Source organism: Sciurus carolinensis, chromosome 11 (assembly GCF_902686445.1).
Source record: "Sciurus carolinensis chromosome 11, mSciCar1.2, whole genome shotgun sequence".
Lineage (NCBI taxonomy): Eukaryota > Metazoa > Chordata > Mammalia > Rodentia > Sciuridae > Sciurus > Sciurus carolinensis.
Window position 1 is genome coordinate 50392775 of NC_062223.1, and position 19810 is coordinate 50412584.

Here is a 19810-nt window from a genome sequence, read left to right on the forward strand (position 1 = left end):
TTTTCTTCTATATTCTGATAATTTGGAGTTTCAAAATTCTTATTACTAAACTTCTCTGGACAAAAATAGATGAAAAATTTTTATGTCTACCTTTTTGGGGGATAGAAATACCTTCTATTTCCATTTTTGTGCAAATGATTTCTGATAATTTAATGTAAACATTCATAAAACAAATGGCCAAAATTGTGAACTAGATTATTTGTACATAATGAAATATTGTTCTCAGTAAATCCTCCCATCTCTATATGCAATCTGACAATATGGAGTCTCTCTTTCTTTTTTTTCCCCCCTTTCCATTTTGGAAGGCAGCATTTGTCCTGTAGTGTAGCATAAATTTTAATTTTTATATTTTGAATATGCTTTTTCTAAAGCACTTTTCTTTAACATTGTGGGTTTAAAACTGTGCATGGATCCATGGAATAATCTCCTGAACCTACAATGTTTGTTTAAGTTGGCATAAACCACCCACCCAAAGAAAAAAAAATTTCCAGCAAGGCTTCCTATGGCCATCATCCAGAAACAAAGCTCAGATTCACTACTGGCCCAGTACCTGAAACCTTGACTGCTAAGTGGAACTGCAGGGTTGACTTCAGATCAGGAATGAATGTATGGCTTTGTGGGGTAATTAGGTTTTCCTGGCCTTTGATTTACTTCATCCTTATTTCAGCTTAACTAAAATATTAAACAGCATTAACTTCATTAGACAAAACATACATATTTGAGATTTGAATCAAGACAGAGTTGAGTATGTTTTTACTCTACTGTCAAGAGTTTAAGGATTTAGAAAATAATCATGGGGGAATTCTATTAGCTTTGGTGTCTCTACCTTGAAAATGAATAATAATAGTAAATAGTTTGCTAAATGATTGTGAAAGCTCAATAAGTAAGTATACAAAAAGCACAGAATGCAATACTTCAGTATTTAGTACTCTTACCATGGTGGATATCCATGTTATTTGTGAAGTGATAGTACTTGCTGTCCTGAAAATAAAAATAAAATAAAGCTGTAAGTCTGTACATATGTGTAGGCATATGTATTTAAATATATTCTTGTGTTTTCTAAAACTATAATTTATGTGCACAATCCTTTCCTAGTATGTTGCCCAAAAGATTAAATGCCATTTGGGAAAGAGAAATAAAGCAACACATGTTCTGATTTGTCCCAGATCAATTTTGCAATTTTAGACCATATGAAAGTGCCATGGTTTGCATGAATTATGTATATGTGTACCTGAAAACTCACACCAAAGCCTTGTACAGTCTTGAAAACTAGTCTTGATTATTTTATGCATAATATAAAATTACCCTTGACAAAATGGATAGTGCAAAGTTGCAGTTTTTACAGAAGTTTAAATATATATTCTACCCTCCTTGTACAGAGGATTGCATATTGAAGGAGTTTGAAGTCAGATACCTATCATTCACAACTATTTGATCAAGGGCAAGTTTATTTACTTACTCAACCTTAGATTTTTTTAATATTTATAATAGTATTAATTATAATGATAAATTACCATTATAACAATAATGATAAATGCCATGAATATCTATAGAGTGCTTACTATGCCATAACCCACATATTTATTTATTTATTTATTTATTTAAATATTAGTATTAGTCACACTTTGTAGATGGCAAAACTGAGAGGTAAGTGACATGGCCAAGATTATCCAAATAATAAGCATCAGAGCTGGGGTTCACATCTATGTTTCAAAGTACTGAAAATTTCCCTGTGTTGTCATTAGGAACAGAGTCAATGCAGAAAGAGAGTACTTTCTAAACTATAAAGTTAGTAAATGTTGACTCTTATTTGTGTTATTAGAGGTTCTAACCTCTGATGCCAGAAGTTATTATAATAATGTCTATTATAATAACCTCTATTATAATAATAATATCTATTATAGTATCAGAGAAAATTCAAGTAGGAAAATGTCCTGCAGATCTACCTTTCCAGGATCTAAAATAATGAGCTATTTCTGATATGTTGTTTCCCTAGCCAAAGGTCATTTCCAGATTCTTCTCCATTAATACTAAGCCCATTGCCTCTATTGAAGTAAAACAGCTAGATACATACTTCTGTCTTTTCTTCATTTTATATAGGGATGGTTGCATTAGTTTCCTAGGACTGCTGCAATAAATTACCACAAGCATCGTGGCTTAAAACAACAGAAATTTTTCCTACAAAATTAAACATACTCTTAACATATGAACTAGCAGTCACACTCTTTGGTATTTACCCAAATTAATCAGAAACATTTGTCTACACAAAAACCTTCACACAGATGTTTATAGCAGTTTTATTCATAATTGCCAAAACTTGGAGGCAACCAAGATGTCTTCAGTAGGTGAAAGGATAAACAAATTATACTGTATAAAGACAATGGAACATTATTCAAGGTTAAGAGAAAATGAGCTCTTAAGCCATGCCAAGACAGAGAGGAAATTCAAATCATATTCTTAGTGAACAAAACCAATCTGAGAAGATTTTGCAACTGCAATGGTTAATTTTGTGTGTCTATGATTCTGGGTTCTGGTATTCCAAATATTTGATCAGACAGTATAAGGAGTGTTTTGTGAGAGTGTTTTTGTGTAAAATTATCCCTTAAATTGGTGGAGTGGGCATCATCCAATCAGGTGAAGGCATGAATAGAACACAAGACTGACTTTCTCTAGGTAGGAGGGGATTTTTTCTGCTTGGCAACCTTCTAAGACTAGGAGTATTTTCTGTCTTTGGATTTGAATCTAAGCATTGGCTCTTTTGGGGTCTCTGGCAGGTTGACTTACCCTGAAGATCTTGGATTTCCCAATCTCTACTTCTGCACAATTGCATAAGCCAATTTCTTATAATAAATCTATCTCTCTCACTATATGTGTGTGTGTGTGTGTGTGATATATATATATATATATATATATATAAAATCCTATTTGCTCTATTTCTTTAGAGAATCCTGGGTATTGCAATAGTGTATATTTCAAATTTTCTGATACTCTGGAAAAGGTAAAACTATAGAGACAGTAAAAAAGATCAGTGGTTCCCAGGTGTTGAGGGGAAGAGAAGGATAAATAGGCAGAACATAGAGAATCTGAGAATTTTTAGGGCAGTGAAACTATTTTTTCTCGTACTTTAATGTGGGACCCATGCCATCAGACATTTATCAAATGGGGATTATTTCATGTAAGGGATTATTTAAGTCCTTAAGAATAAGAGTGAAGGAAATAGCCTAGCTGAAGGATATGACATGTTAGAACAAACTACTGGGCTAGAAAATCCATGAAAACAATTCAAATCATATAAAGATTTGAATAACAAACATAGATAGAGGGACAGACATGGAGCAAATGCCAGGGCTTCGGGGTAAAAGCCTCAGGAAAAGTTTTTGGTGAGTTCAGTTAGTAAGGCTGGGAACTGTGTAGGTGAGAGGAAACCTGATGGCTTATAACACCTTAGCACTTAAGAACAAAGGCCCAAGTTCTAGATACATCACAAAACACAAAGTTGAATCAAGTGTCACTCCTAAACTCAGTAGTTAACTACTCCTTCAAGAATATACATATAGAAACAGTGATAAACTAGACAAGTGTCTGAGATCAATATATATGAGAAATTTGGTCTGGGTAAGACAGAACTGAAGACTTGGTGTGAAAGCAGAAAACTATGAAAAGCTCTAAAAGCAAATTTGACTTTTGGTCAATTTGTCCAGTAGAATCTCTACTGTAATTTATCACTCTCTCTGGTACCCTCACCACTCAAATGACAGAACTCCTTGAAATTGTCCTAGCTCCACAGCCTATACATTTATTTACTGCATTATACACATCCTTAAATGGATAGAAGTTTATAGCTGTGTTTGATACCATTTCAATTTTTTTTTGTTTCACAAATATGAGCTTACATTGACTGTAATTGGCATTATAAAAATAGCAACAATAATAGTACTTAATAAGAGAACTTATTCTTTTATTTAACATTAATTATTCCCAAATGTATCAAACATATTATCTTTTCTGACTCTCAGAGATTCCTGGAGTAGAATACTTTAGGTATTCTAATATTAAAAAAAACAAAAGAATATTCATGTCCAGATTCAGATCAATAAACACATAAATTATGTCAAACATAAAGCATTGTGTCTGTCAATTTTTCTGTGCTTTCACTAAAATACTCTACAAGAACAACTTAGATGGAGCATAGATTATTTTGGCCATTGGTTCAGAGGTTCAGTCCATGGTTGACTGACCATGACCATGAGCAACCATGACCAGAGCAACCATGGTTTCTCTGGGCCTAATATGAGGTGGAGCATCTTGGTGGAAGGGCACTGTGAAAGAAAGCAGCAGTTCAGCTCATGGTACCCAGGAAAAGAAAGAAGGATGGGGTGAAGATGAACCCTTCCAAGGCACATTCCAGTGACCCACCTTCTCCAACCACACCCCACCAGCCCAGAGTTACCATGCAGAACAATAGACCTTCCAAATTAGGATGGACTGATGAACCAAATAATTTACCTCTGAATATTGCTGCACTAACACAGAAAGGTTTGGAGGACGTCTCACATACAAACCACAACACATACTATGTCTTGTTTCTAAATCCCCCAAGTCACATGAATAAACTTTTGAGAACACACAGGATTTTGTAGAAAAGATCTGAATTCATAGAATGGAAAAGTTTAGATATTCATATACAGAAACATGTGAAAGCTATTGTGAAATGGACAGGCTGAAATACATTGCATAATTGGAGCTGGATTTGAAACAAGTCTTATGTAGTAAAATGCCAGTCAAACTTCTGTTTCTCTTCCAACCCTAGCAGTAATGAAAGAGTGACCCATGATTCTGCACATAGCTTGAAATAGAGCCAGGGGAAGCTTGTGAAGATTATGAAATAACCTCCATGATGAAGTTCATGGAGTCTTCCTCTCAATGTGATTAAGTGAACTTTAATTTTGATTCTTGTCAGATTTTAAAGCTCTCAATGCCTGAGGCTCCCTGGTAGACTTAAAACAGGGCTTTTGCAAGAGCATTTTTCCTTCTTCACATCTATTGAACAGAATCTCATTTCACTGGAGCCAAGGAAGTTCTTCCATTCTGTAGTTGACAGGTCTTTGGCTTAAGTAGATGGATTAACTTCCTGGTCTGACATCTGGTTTGTTTTCTCCTGCCCCATCATCCTCATTCTTTGCATCCCAAAGCCATCCTCACTGCTACACACACCTTAATGAACAAAATACTATTCTTGCTCCATGTTATAGTCATGTGGAATTTGTATGGGCTCAAGCATAGAATGGTGAAATGCTGTATTTTTAAAGGTAGCTCTCCAGACCTCCCCTAACAACCCTGATCACCATCTCTACGTACCAAATGCGCACCCTTGTGGTTTTTCTAGTCCCTGAAGGATAGTCCCTGGACAACTTCTAGTTTTAGGGAAGAAGGAAGAAAGCCCCCATTTTTAGAAAGATACTATGATGCTTATCTAAGACCATGTCTTGCCTTCATAGTAGTTAGCCTTTACTGAGTACTTACTGTGATGGTCCTATATCTTTTAATCCTTATGATCACTTTATTCATCAGGTGCCACAATTATCCATTTTACAGCTGAAATATGTCCCTCTTGAAGGTCAAATCACTTATGTAGCATCACATGACTAGTAGTGATTGAGATGAGGTTCACATCAAGTGTGCCTGTGCCCTAACCCCCTGTCTCCTCATGTTGTTGAGGTGTTTGCTAGACCTCTGTTTCAACCATAAGCTGCCATCCTGTACATTAATATAGATCACTCCAGAGAAGTCCTTTCAAGACCAAACTTTTATAAGAACCAGGAAGCACTTTCTGCATAGGATATTGTGGCACCATTCTTTCAGGTTGAGTCTAATGGAAAAGGCAACCAGCTCCAATTGTGCAGCTCTGTCAACCTATCTGTGTAATAGTTTTCACATGTTGACCAAAGAACAGGACCAGAAGGACAACACGTATACAGACAGTCTCTTTAGTCTACAAGGGAGGTATGACTGCAGAGGGAAATGTGAGTTTGAAGCTCTGGATGTGAAGCAGGAATTGAAGAGAGAAAGCAAAGCAGCCTGAGAGATACTCCAGATGTGGGCCATGCAGAGGACCCAAGCAGATTCCAATTTCTCCGTAACAAGCAGTATTAGGACCTAGGAGCTCACCTGGTCTCAGTAAGACAGTAGAAGAATAGAATTTAGATGGAAGAAACCCCACACAGTTATCTTCATGACAGTAAAACAGTCCAGCCAATTCGCTCTAATGAAGTGGTTATGTCTTTTGGATGCTACTGATGTGCCACATTCTTTGCTAAGGAATTTATGTAAATCATTTTATTTTGTTTTCATAAAACTCTTACATAAGTTATAGTATTATATTATTTATTATTTAAAGAGCTGAAACTTGGAGAAATTAATTTTCTTAACTTCCTCTTGTACTTGTATTTAAAGTTTCATTCTGAGATAAAATATGACAGAAGTTACCACTCTTAACCTTTATTCAAGTTCAATTAATCACACAATAATAACAGGTTGGAATCTAACAGTAGTCATCAAATGTTTGTTCACATACAGTTGAGTACATCCAATTTGCCTAGATAACTTTTTTTTTTTTTTTTTTTTTTTTTTTTTTTGTGGTGCTGGGGATTGAACCCAGGGCCTTGTGCTTGCAATGCAAGCACTCTACCAAATGAGCTATATCCCCAGCCCAAGATAACTTTTTTTTATAACTAACTTTATAAAATCCTGTCCTCTACCCCAGATTTTTGAGAAATGTGTCCAACTATGCCTTTTCTGAGAGTAGCATGAAATGGAGCAAAGACAGCTTGACAGTAGCTCATGTAGAAAATTCAATAAATTTGTATAACTTATTCTCTGATACGAATAAGCTACAAAATGAATTAATTAAATTCCAGGCTTTCTAAGTAAATAGAACCCTTTAAAAAATTTCCCCAGAAAATAGATAATGCTTGTACAGTCTGGTAGGACTACAGACTAGTACAACCATTCTAGAGAGTGGTGTGGAGATTCCTCAAAACACTAGAGATGAAACCATCATATTACCCAGCTATCTCACTCCTCGGTATTCTCCCAAAAGAACTAAACTCGGCATACTACAGCAGTACAGTCACCTCAATGTTTATAGCGGCACAATTCACAATATCTAAATTGTGGAATCAATCCAGATGTCAATCAATAGATGAATGGATTAAGAAACTGTGGTGCATATATACAATAGAGTTCTACTCAATCATAAGGAAGAATGAAATTATGGCATTTTCTGTTAAATGGGTGGAAATGGATAATATCATGCTAAGTAAAATAAGCCAGACTCCGAAAATCAAAGGTCAAATGTTTTCTCTCATATGTGGAAGCTAGAGTCAAATAAAGGACAGGAGAGGCAAAGAATAGGATATCATAAAGTTATAGGGAAGATCATGAGGGTAGAAGTTGATTGAGAGGCAGAGGGGAGGGATGGGAAAAGGGAATCAATTCAGAATGAATTCTTAAAAAGTCATGCTATGTGCATATATAAATATGCCACAGGGAATTTCACGTTTGTGTGTAAGTAAAGAACTAACAGAATATAAATAAATAGAATAGTGAAAGGAAATGTTGCAGAGTAGGAGAATGGGGGAAGGGAGGGAGTCAGGAAAGGAAAAGTGGAGAGAAGAAGGAGTATTGTGAATTGAAATTGAGTTCCATGCATGTATGATTATGTAAGGATGAACCCAGCTACTATATATAACTACAAGGTTCTAATATAAATTTAAAAATCTCCCCCAGAATATGCCTAAAACTATATTCCTAAGAGGATATTCCTTATGTCTTCTCAAGTCCTAGGCTCAGCCTATAATTAAAACCTGTTTTAGTGAAGTCTACATTCATTTTCATTGAGTCCTAGACATTAAAGAAAAATGGCTGGTCTAAGTGTCACAGAACCATGTTATGTGTCTCTTATGTTTCCTTTGATCCTTAGTTCTCAATGACACTCCTGGGACTTTGCCTGTACCTCAGAAACAGTCTCTAGTTCACCTCAAGGTAAAAAATCCACTTCCTTTTTCAGGACCTTCTGTCTAGTCAGGAACATTTCATTTCTCCAAGATCTGGAGTGTTTTGGTCATTCTCAAGATGGTAGATCTTGAAAGTCCTTTGAATGACCTTTTTTTAAATTTTATTTATTTATTTATTTATTTATTTATTTATTTATTTATTTTGAGCAGGGTCTGTAACTTTGCTGTCTTCATTGCTTTTGCATGGATCTTAGCATCTGGAAATTACTCACTGTTGAACTATATTTAACTGTTTTCATGTGGCAGATCTGGGGAGAGACATTGTTTAAGCATGACATTTAGTACCAGTAACTGATTGGAAGAAACAGAAACTATTCTATTGAAATCTTATTAGAAAACATATCCTAGTTTACCCAAACCACTCCAGGCCCTCAAGTCAGTAAAAGTGTTTATAATTTTGAGGTGAATAAAATAGAATATTTCAAGGATATGTCAGTATTTCCATTACGCCCTTCTTTTTTTCACCTGAAAGTGGCACCAGTTTATTAGTGTGTCCATAAAAATTAATATTCCACTGAAACCTGGCACAGAACCATAAAGTAAATGTTTACATATCCCTTCAAACATTAATTCAGTTGTTTCTACTAAATGGTAGACTTGCCAGGCATGAACATTCTCAATTCGCAGCCTTTCTCAGTTAATTTATTTGGGTTATTCTTTCAGTGACTAAACTTAGCTCAGAAACAGCACCTGAAATGGACAGGAAGCCAGAAAAGGCTAAAAGAGAAGGAGTGTATTAAATATCCCAAACCTTCCCATAAGAGGTCATCCTAAATAAGTGTAAAGTGTCAAAGAAGGTAAACAAAACCAAGCAAGCAGTGTTATTTGCACTAAAGCATGAATCCCTTGTCTGTGTCAAGTGCATCTCAGATGTCAGGAAATGGCCTGAGGGTAAACCCACTGCTGCCAGGAGATGCTCAGGACAGAAGTGCTGATGGAATGCTGAGTGAATCCCAACTTACTTGGCTGATCTGACGGTAGTTTGTTAGTTCGCTCTTAGTTGATGTGACCAAAATACCTGATATGAACAACTTAAAGGAGGAAAGATTAACTTTGGTTCTTGGTTTCAGAGATTTTAGTACCTCATTGGTCAGCTCTATTACTTTGGGCCTGAGGTAAGGCAGAGCATCAGGGTGAAATGACATAGCAGAGCAAAGATGTTCACTTCTTGGCAGATGGGAAGCAGCGAAAGAGGAAGGAGTTAGGATCAAGATAGAGTCCCCAGGGTTATCCACCCAAGAACTCACTCCTTTCTACTAGGTCCAATTCCTATACTTTTCACCACCTCCCAAGAGTTTATTCAAATTATGAATTCCTTAATGAATTAATCCACCAATTAGTTCAGAGTCCTCATGGTCCAATCACTTCCCCAAAGCCCAACTTCTGAACATTCCTGCACTGGGGATGAAATCTTCCATATATGAGACTTTGAGGGAAATCTAGATCTAAACCATAACAGGTAAAGAAGTCAGAGGATCTACAAATGCTTTACCCTTTAGGTTAATAGTAGGAAGACTGGAAAAAATGAGTCTCTGGAAAACATAATAGCCAATGAGGACAGGGGAAAGGAAAAGTATGGTGAACTCGGGATTGGGAGTCAATAAGAAATTAAGGACCCAGAGTCTCTTATTTTTCCAACTCCTATTCTGGTTCTGTTTAGGATGAATCATTGTTCTGAGCTCTCTAACCCCTTGCCTTCTTCCATAATGCCATCTAAATACCTATTATAGTAAAGAGACAATCAGAATTAGAAGACATATTTAATTCAAGACCTGCCTCTTGCACTCACTGACTGTGTGTTTTCTTTTTTTTTTTAATTTTTTTAGTTGTCAATGGAAGTTTATTTATTTTTATGTGGTGCTGAGAATTGAACCCAGTGCCTCATACATGGTAGGCAAGATTTCTCTTCCACTGAGACACACCACCAGCCCTGGCTTTGAATGAATAAGATACTTCACGTTCTGATTATGTATTTATTTAACCAAAATCTTCTAGCAAAGGATTCTTAATAAATACCTGTTGATGCTAAGTCCTGCTCCATTTACCTGGTTAGGGTTTTAATGACATGAGATGACACATGAAATTAATAGCAATAAGTATAAGCATTCATTATGTGTAAGGCATGATCAAAAATTAGGTACACAATATCTTACCTAATCTGTGTAATACACATCTCAACCATTTTTTTTTGTTTCTTGATTTTTAATATAAAGAATCAAAGCCTGATAATTTCAGCATCTTTTTCAAGATGGTTATTATTTCCAAATTAATCTACAGAGTCTGTAACCAAAACCTCAGATGGCTTACTTTATCACAAATATTGACAAGCTAATTCTAAAATTGATATGTAAATACAAAGAACCCACAATAGCCAAAGAAAATTTGAAAATGGAAAAAGAAAACAATTGAACAAAATTTGGACTTGGGGATATATACTAATTGATTTCTAAACTTATTATGAATCTACAGTAATCAAGAGAGTGTGACATTGGCATACTCATGGATACATTGATGAATACAATATAAAAGGAAATACTGCAATAGACCCATACATTCATGGCCATTTGGTTTTCTGAAAAGGCAACCAAATAATTCATTGGGAAGGATAGTTTTTTTTGTTTGTTTGTTTGTTTGTTTGTTTTTTAGTGAAATAGCAATAACTTGATCCACATGGAACAACATGTACCCTGTGATCCCTGGTTCACATCATATGAAATCACATTTCAAAAACAAAACTAAACTTTTAAAAAAACTTTGCCCTTCTGACTACTACTACATGTTACTATGAATGATATCACCATGCTAAAGCAAATAATAAACTAAAAGTTCTTTTTTGAGTCTGTCTTATCAGCAATTCTTGTCTGAAATGCCCCAAAACATGCTAAAAATCTATCTCGGAGTGTTCATTATTGCTCTCAGAATAAAAATTATTGCTTCCCTTAAACTTCTGGGAGAAATTCTTTGTGACCTGGAGCTAAGCCACAAGTTTCTTTTTAAAAATAGATTACAAAATACACTAATAATGAAAAAAACATAACAGAGACTTCATTTAAGTTAAAACTTTACACTCTTCAAAAGGCAGTTACGGTAATTGAAGTGTAAGGTACAGAAAATAAGAAATTTTTGCAATACATGTATCTGACAAAAGATGTGTATAGCATTTTTATAGAATAATCTTTTAAGAAAATGTCAAGTCAAGCACATTATATAAGTATTTAAATGATTTTCTGGAAGATTCAAAATTAATATATGGCATTGGAAATCAGATTAGTGGTTGCCTGGGATTGGAAATAGATAGGGGATACTCACCTGACAACCAGGAAAGAAAAAAATCTCCATGTGGAATCTTACTATTTTATGAATGGCATGTTGATGATATGAGTGAATTTGTAATAATTCATCCAGTTTTCCACTAGAAGTTATGAATTTTATCATATGTGCATTAAATTTCAATGAAGACAATTTAAGAAATTGATGAAAATGGTCACAAATTTGTATGGAAAATATTGTGAGATTGATTTTTATGTCTATTTTTGTACATTTATTAAGACAAGATTTGTTCATGAAAGACTCAAAAAAGAACTCTCAGTTGACAATTTGTTCTAATATGATGATATTCACAGTAACATCATTCATGGGAAAAAATGCAGTAAATTTTGAAAATAAAATTTGGAAAAAAATATTTAAAATACTTAGTGTTTTTTGTCTACAGAAAATCTAAGTAAAAATGATCAGTGAATAGTTAAGTGCACAATCAGTATGTCAGCGGAGTATCTTGGCTGTGTATGTGAATTTGAGAGTCACAAGTGCAGAAGGTACAGTACTCAGAGAATAGATGGAATCACCCGTGGAGAATGAACAGTAATAAAATAGGAAATCTAGGATGAAGCTGCAGAAGTCTAGAATCAGGAGCAGAGAAAGAGATGCCTCCAAAAGAGAGTAAGTTTGTGTTGCTTAACAGCTAGTATACAACCAGGCAAGTAAAATGCCAAAGAACTTAAAAGTTTAGTGAAGTGTCACAGCTGTTAAAGGAAGTGACACATGGCCCCTCTGAGTTCATGAGAGCAGGATAGCACAATCCTACCAGGTACCAGGACGGAACAAACCAAATGTGAGTGTGTCCCATTGATGTCTCTATGCAGAAAGATTCCTCCTCCTGTTTTCAGCCCCACATCTCCTCCCTGTCCTCCATTGCTATACCTATTTTACAAGATTCCCTGGCTCCTGGGATTCTTTGTGTCAGACCTGTTTATTTCTTCTCTATATTCCTTGGTGCAGATACTCTGAGCTCCACTTTGCTCCGATAGTAACCTCTGTTTGTGTCAAACTGAACTTTATGGAATTGTTCATTCACTGATAATGTGTTCTGTCCTCTTCATTAATTGAAAATTTAAAAATTTAAATTTATCATATGCTAATTGTTAGCGTGTTGAGAGAGTGGTTGCAGTAGGCTTTCACACCATCTTGCCCTCCACCACTGACAACAAAGGCAGGTACATTTTTTACATTAATTTTAGCATTTCTCCATAAATTTACACTCTTTCATTCTTACTCTTTCAAATGTCTTCAGATGAAATTTTTACTCTGGATCAAGAAAAAGATTGGTTGTGTAGCTGAAGTCGTTATTCTGGGTCTCAAGAGAGTTCCCACTAGGTAAATGTTGATGTATTTATCTGTAGTATCATTACATTTGAAAGGAAACCTGGCCAATAAGTGAGGGAGTCATTTTCCAAACAAGCTTTTAACTGACTCCATATATTTTTTTTTTCCAACTCATTTCAGCCAAGGGATAAGTTGGCATCTTTTCTAATGTGATCACATAGTGGAAAGAACATTAGCCTAAGATCCAGGAGACTCATGTTCTAATACCATTTCTTGCACTCGTTACTTGTATAACCTTGGACAAGCATATAACTTTAGGTAGCACAGAATAAGAATCACTTATACAGAAGTGAAGCCAAAGAAGTTATAAATAGTTTGCCAATTTTAAATTACATATCTGACTTTGAATTTCAGGTTGGATTTTTTCTTTAATAAGCAGAACAATATTCTTCCATGTGAGAAACAGACCACTTTACTGTGGTTCTTTAAAACAGAGCAAGACAAGGATCAAAGGAAAAATACAGAAATTTCAAGATGTTTTCTAAACTTGAAACTGAAATGATTCATTCTTTTATGCCATATATGTGAATGTAGAAGTTTTCAATCAATATATTATACAAAAGTTATCTTACATAATGTGTCAGATTTTTTTCCTTCATTTTGAAAATGTCATATTTCTTGTTTCAAAATGAGATACAGATCTATCATCTCTTCTCATTACCACAGTCACCACCCTAGATTGACCTAAAAGATTAAATCGTTAATCTCCCAGTTTCTGGCTTATCTCCACCTTTAATCCATTCTTTTAATTTAATCTTCTTAAAATATAAACCACTAGAAGAAAACATAGGGCAGATGTTCAGAACATTGGTCTGGGCAAAAATGTTTTGGATATGATTCCAAAAGCACAAGCAATGAAATCAAAAATTGACAAACAGGATCACGTTAAGCTAAAAAGCTTCTACATAGCAAAGGAAACAATAAGCAGAGTTAAAAGACAAACTACAAGGTGGAAGAAAATATTTGCAAAGTATTCATCCAATGAGGGATTAACAACCAGAATATACAAAGAACTAAAAAACAAAAATTTCAACAGGAGAAATACAAATAAACTGGTTTTTAAATGGGCAAATGATCTGAACAGACATTTCTCAAGATATACAAATGGCAACCAAGTATATGAAAAAATCCTCAACATCACTAGCCTTTATGGAATGCAAACCAAAACTACAATGAATGTATCACCTCACCCCAATTAGAATGCCTATAATCAAAAAGACAATAAATAGAAAATGGTGGTGAGAATGCAGAGAAAGACCTCTCTGTTGGTGGGAATATAAAAAAGTATAACCAGTATGAAAAAATAAATGAACTTTCCTTAAAAACCAAAAAAATATTATTACCATAAGATCTGAGTAATACCACTGATGGGTGAATATCCAAAGGAAAGGAAATCAGTATGTCAAAGAAATACTTTCACTAACGTTTATTGCGGCCCAATTCACAGTAGCTAAGATATGGAATCAGTGTAGTAGTTGTTCATCAATGGATGACTGGGTAAAGAAAATATGGTGTATATACCATGGAATATTATTCAGTGATAAAGAAATAAAATCTTTCTATTTGCAGTAAGATGGATAGAACTAGACAATGTTATGTTAAGTGAAAGACGTCATGTTCAGAAAGACAATAAACCATGTTCTCACTTCTATGAAGAAACTAAAACAATTGATATTGTACAGTAAAATAGATACCAGAAGCTGGCAAGGGTTGAGGAGAGGGAACAGAGAGAGGATGGTTAATGGGAACAAGGTACAATTGAATAGGAGGTATACATTCTAATGTCCTGTAGGACAATAGTGTAAATGTGGTTGACAGTAATTAATTGCATATTTCAAAATAACAAATAGAGAAAATTTTGAATGTTCCCCAAAGAAATGATAAATGTTTGAGGTAATGGATACATTGATTATTCTGATCTAATTATTATTCACAGTATACATATATTGACATATCATACTGTTCCCATGAATATGTACAATAATTATGTGTCAATTAAAAATATTTAAAAATTAGCTAGGTGTGATGGTGCATGCTTATAATTCCAGCGACTGAGGAAGTTTAGTCAGGATGATCACAAGTTTGAGACCAGTTTGGACAATTGAGCAAGATTCTGTGAAAATTTAAAAGGCTGGGGCGGGACCCTGTGGTGCATGCCTGTAATTGCAGCAGCTAGGGAGGCTAAGGCAAGAGGATTGAGAGTTCAAAACCAGTCTCAGGAAAAGCGAGGCACTAAGCAAATCAGCGCGACCCTGTCCCTAAATAAAAAGAACAAAATAGGACTGGGGATGTGGCTCAGTGACCAAGTGCTCTTGAGTTCAATCCCCAGTATCAGAAAAAAAAAAAGGGCTGGGAATGTAGCTCAGTGGTAAAGTACCCCTGGGTTCAATCTCCAGTCCTGTAAATGAATACATTAATCAAATAAAATTAAAAATTTAAACCAACTCTGTCTAATGGATTAAGTCCAATTATTCATCTTTACATTTCTAATCCTGGATTAAATTGCCTAGCCAAATTTTATCTTCCTCTATACCAAAAAGAACTTTTATCCCAGTCAGGTGAATACAAGTATTTGTACTTTGATCACATCATTTTCATCTCAAACCATGATTTTTATTTATTTACTTATTTTTATTTTTACAGACTGCATTTTGATTCACTGTACACAAATGGGGTACAACTTTTCATTTCTGTGGTTGTGCACGATGTAGGTTCACACCGTTCATGTAATCATACATGTGCATAGGGTAATGATGTCTGTCTCATTCACCATCTTTCATACATTTATGAAAAAACTGTAATATTTGCTAAGATCTGATAAGAAATCAAGGGGTCCTTCAGAGGGGAAGTGGATATAGAACTGATAGGTTGAGTTAATGGAGAAATTTCTAAATAAAAAAAATCATTCCATCATCTCAAATATTATAGTTTTTTAATAAATGTTTATAGAATAGGGACTCAAGTGTCAGCCACATATGTTTCTGTGTTTCATTTTCTTAGATTTCAATAGGTTGGGTTATTTCTTTTGAGAGCAGGAATTTAACTGGCTTACTTATACTTAAGGTCTGTGACTCTTCCTGTTTGTTCTGATTTGTTTGAACTGTGACTTGAGGTCACTCTTTGCCATGTCTTTCATGTTCTCTCAGCTTTCATCATAACCAAGTTAGAATATTCCTTTGTTGTTATTCTACCTCATGGAGGTGATGTGGTGTGCTGTGGTTAACAAGGAGTTGTATAGTAAATGTACATTGCAATCTTCACTTAACCATAACAATCACTGAGATGAGGACTAAGCAGAGGGCTTAACATTTAGTGATTCGATGATTATTAGTTCATTTTTGAAGTTGCAAGCTTAATAGGGTAGTAACGTACAAATCCAGATTAAACTAGGTTAACTAGAAAGTGGAAACGGTATCTATTAATTTAGTCATATAATCTTTATTCCATTCAACAAACTCATTTTCAACTGAATTATTATAGCAACATTTACTTTTTTTCTCTTAATTTTACAGTCTCTCTCTTTTTCTGAACCTTTCTTACACAGCTGAGTAGGTAGTATTCACATAACAGAAATTTATTGTGTTACTTTCTTGTGTGAAATCAGGTTATGGCCTCTTAAATATTGGGTGCAGGTTAAGATTCTGGCATATTTGCATATCTCATAAGGAAATACATCTCTAATGTCATCTCATACCACTCCTTGAGTCTTGATAAATGCTACAGAAATACTGAACTTCTTATGATAAATAAAACACAAAATTTAAAAAATTAACTCCTAATCTAAAAAACAATTGCCTGAGAAACAGTCAGATGTTGTATGTCACTCATGAATTATGCTTGCCAAAAATAAGGTACCCAGATCTGATCAAGGTGATTCATTCTAACTATAAATTTCGTAAAATATCTGTTTGAAGATATTGTGAAACTACGTCACAAGTAATCAGTCACCAAAATATAGATTGTTAAAAATTCTAAGAACCAACAACCTATTTCTGAGAAATAATTCCCCTTAATAAATAAATTATAAGGGGAAAAAGTGATGGAGGGAACTTATAGCATGAAAGTAATTTAAGACATTTAATTGTAACATATGTACTTTATTTAGGTTCACACTCAAGGAAAGAAACTGTCAGAAAGAAAACAATATTTTGACAAGTTGGAGGGCATTTGGACACTGACCAAGTATTGGATAATAAAGATATGATTTTAGTTTTTTAAAAAATATACTAATGATAGTTCAGATTTTTATTAGAGTTCTTATCTTTTAGACACATACTGAAATATTGAAAAGTGAAATGATACAGTGCTAAGGATCAGCTTCATCATAATTTGGGTTTGGGATAGAGAAAAATAAATGGGGAAAATGTAGAAATAACATCAAACAGGAGTTGGGAATTATTAAGACTGGGGAATGGTGACAAAGTTTTCAATAGAGTTCAAAAATTTCCATTCCAAATTAAAAAGACAATGCATAATGATATTTATAAAAAGAAATTTTTAAAACAGATAAAATGATATACTACTTTAATGTGAAAAATTTATAACAGATACTTGCTGTCTAAGGTGGTGGTGAACAGCTAGTCTGTGATCTACTCTAGAACAAAATTGGAATGGGGCAGGGAGTAGACCTGGCTGCTGTATCACCCCCATTGATACTGCCTCCTGTGTGGCTTCCCAGGTCGGGCATGCTTTGTATACCTTCTCTTTTCTATGGAATCATAGCCTGCAAAATGCTAGTCAAAGGCTGATCAGTCTTGACTTAGAAGGCCTCAAGGCTTCAAACCTAACATTATCACTGGACATTTTCATAAATCAAAGATGTGGCTATTTATTGATAAAACCACTTTTGAATGCCTGTACCCTTTGACCAATGAGTCATATTCTAGAGAGGAAAAGAAACGGAATAGAGAAGAGAACTTGCTATTGTTGTAATTAAATAATAGGACATGTTCTACCAAATGCATTCCCAAAATGTTTATTGTCGCCACCCAAGGCAATTTGTCACCGCCTGCAGCAACACTTTGCGCAGGTATAGAGGATAGAGGAACTGAGATTTGATTGCTTTGAAAGGAGAGAGAGAGAGAGAGAGAGAGAGGCTTTGCATAAGAGAGAAAGACTTTGCTTAAGAGAGAGAGAGACTACACTTTCAGAAATCCATGTCTTTTCAGTTTTGCTGCTGCTTCTTAAAGGTGCGTCCTGCATCCTGTGAACTAAGGGTCCGTCTACCTAAGGTGCTTTAGGGATGTGTCCCACGTACTGCAATCTGTGATCTGCAACCTAAAGATGTGTTCTCAGTTCTCCGCTCTCCACTCTACGATCTGCCTTCCACCGCTGCTCCTACTCGCTGTTTCTATCTGCTTGCCGCTTCTTCTTCTTCCTTTCTGCTAATGGCTCCTCTGTTTCTTTCTGCTAGCTGCTCCTCTTACTGTTGCTCCTTACTCCTTGTCACTTTTCTCTGCATGCTGCTGCTCCTTGTCACTTTTCTCTGCATGCTGCTACTCCTTACTCCTTATCACTTTTCTCTGCCTGCTGCTGCTCTTTGTCACTTTTCTCTGCATGCTGCTGCTCCTTGTCACTTTTCTCTGCATGCTGCTGCTCTTTCTCTACTACCTACTGTCCGCTTATATTCCCTACAAGAGGCGGAGGGTGGAGCCATGCCAGTCGAGATCAGGCGAGGAGCCAGCTGCCCAATCATGAGCAGGCGCAAGCAGGAGCACTTGAGAACACCTGTGCACCCGTACCTTCAATGTGATCAAAACAGCTTCTGGCTAGCTGCCAGGCACCATCTTCGGCGAGTTCGCATGGCATAGCCCCCAACAGTTTATCAAAGAATGGTTTATGAAATTGAATAATTGTTAATTAAAGATCAAAATATTATTAAGAATAAAAAGTAACAGAAGCAATAATAGGTGTTGGCATGGATGTGGGGAAAAAGGCACACTTGTGCATTGCTGGTGGAATTGTGAAATGGTGCAGCCACTCTGCAAAGCAGTATGGAGATTCCTCAGAATACTTGGAATAGACTCACCTTTTGACCCAGTTAGTCCACTCTTGGTTTATACCCAAAGGACATAAAATTAGTAATGCAGCCACATCAATGTTTATAGCTCAACTCACAATAGCTAGATTGCGGAACCAACCTAGATGTCTTTCAATAGAAGAATGGATAAAGAAACCGTGGTCTATATACACCATGGAATATTATTCTGCCACAAAGAAGAATAATATTATGGCATTTGCAGATAAATGGATGGAATTGGAGAATATCATGCTAAGTGAAATAAGCCAATTCCAAAAAACCAAAGGCTGAATATTTTCTTTGATAAGTTGATAATACATAATGGGGTTGGAGGGGTAGGGGCTAAGAGAAAAATGGAGGAACTTTGGAAATAGGAGGGGGAAAGGAAGGGGGTATGAACGATGGTAGAATGAGACAGATATCGTTACCCTATATACACGTATGATTACACAAATGGTGTGAATCTACATCATGTACAACCATAGAAATGAAAAGTTGTACCCCATTTGTGTACAATGAATCAAAATGCAGTCTTTAAAAATGAGAAATATTTTGAAAAATTTTAAAAACAAAGTGGGGAGAAAAAAGAATAAAAAGTAGGTTGTTAAGCACGATAGAGTGTTATAGTAAATTTGCAGGCACAGTATGTTTATTTTTGGGGGGGAGTACTGGGGATTGAACTCAGGGGCACTCAGCCACTGAGCCACATCCGCAGTCCTATTTTGTATTTTAGTTAGGTACAGGGTCTCACTGAGTTGCTTAGCACCTAGCTTTTCCTGAGGCTGACTTTGAACTCACAATCCTCCTGCCTCAGCCTCCTGAGCTGCTGGGATTACAGGTATGCTCCCCTGTGTCTGGCCAGAGTATGCTTTTATGTATATGTGTACCTGACAGGATTGCATTTGGAAATATGGGGCATTGAATTTCCTCTTCCAAAGTATACACACACAAATGTACTTCCCTGTACCCAAGGACCTTCTCCTACACTAGGAAATCACCATTCCTTTTTCTGAAAGTCTTGCTGACCCACAAGATTTGGGTCCAAAAAAGTAAG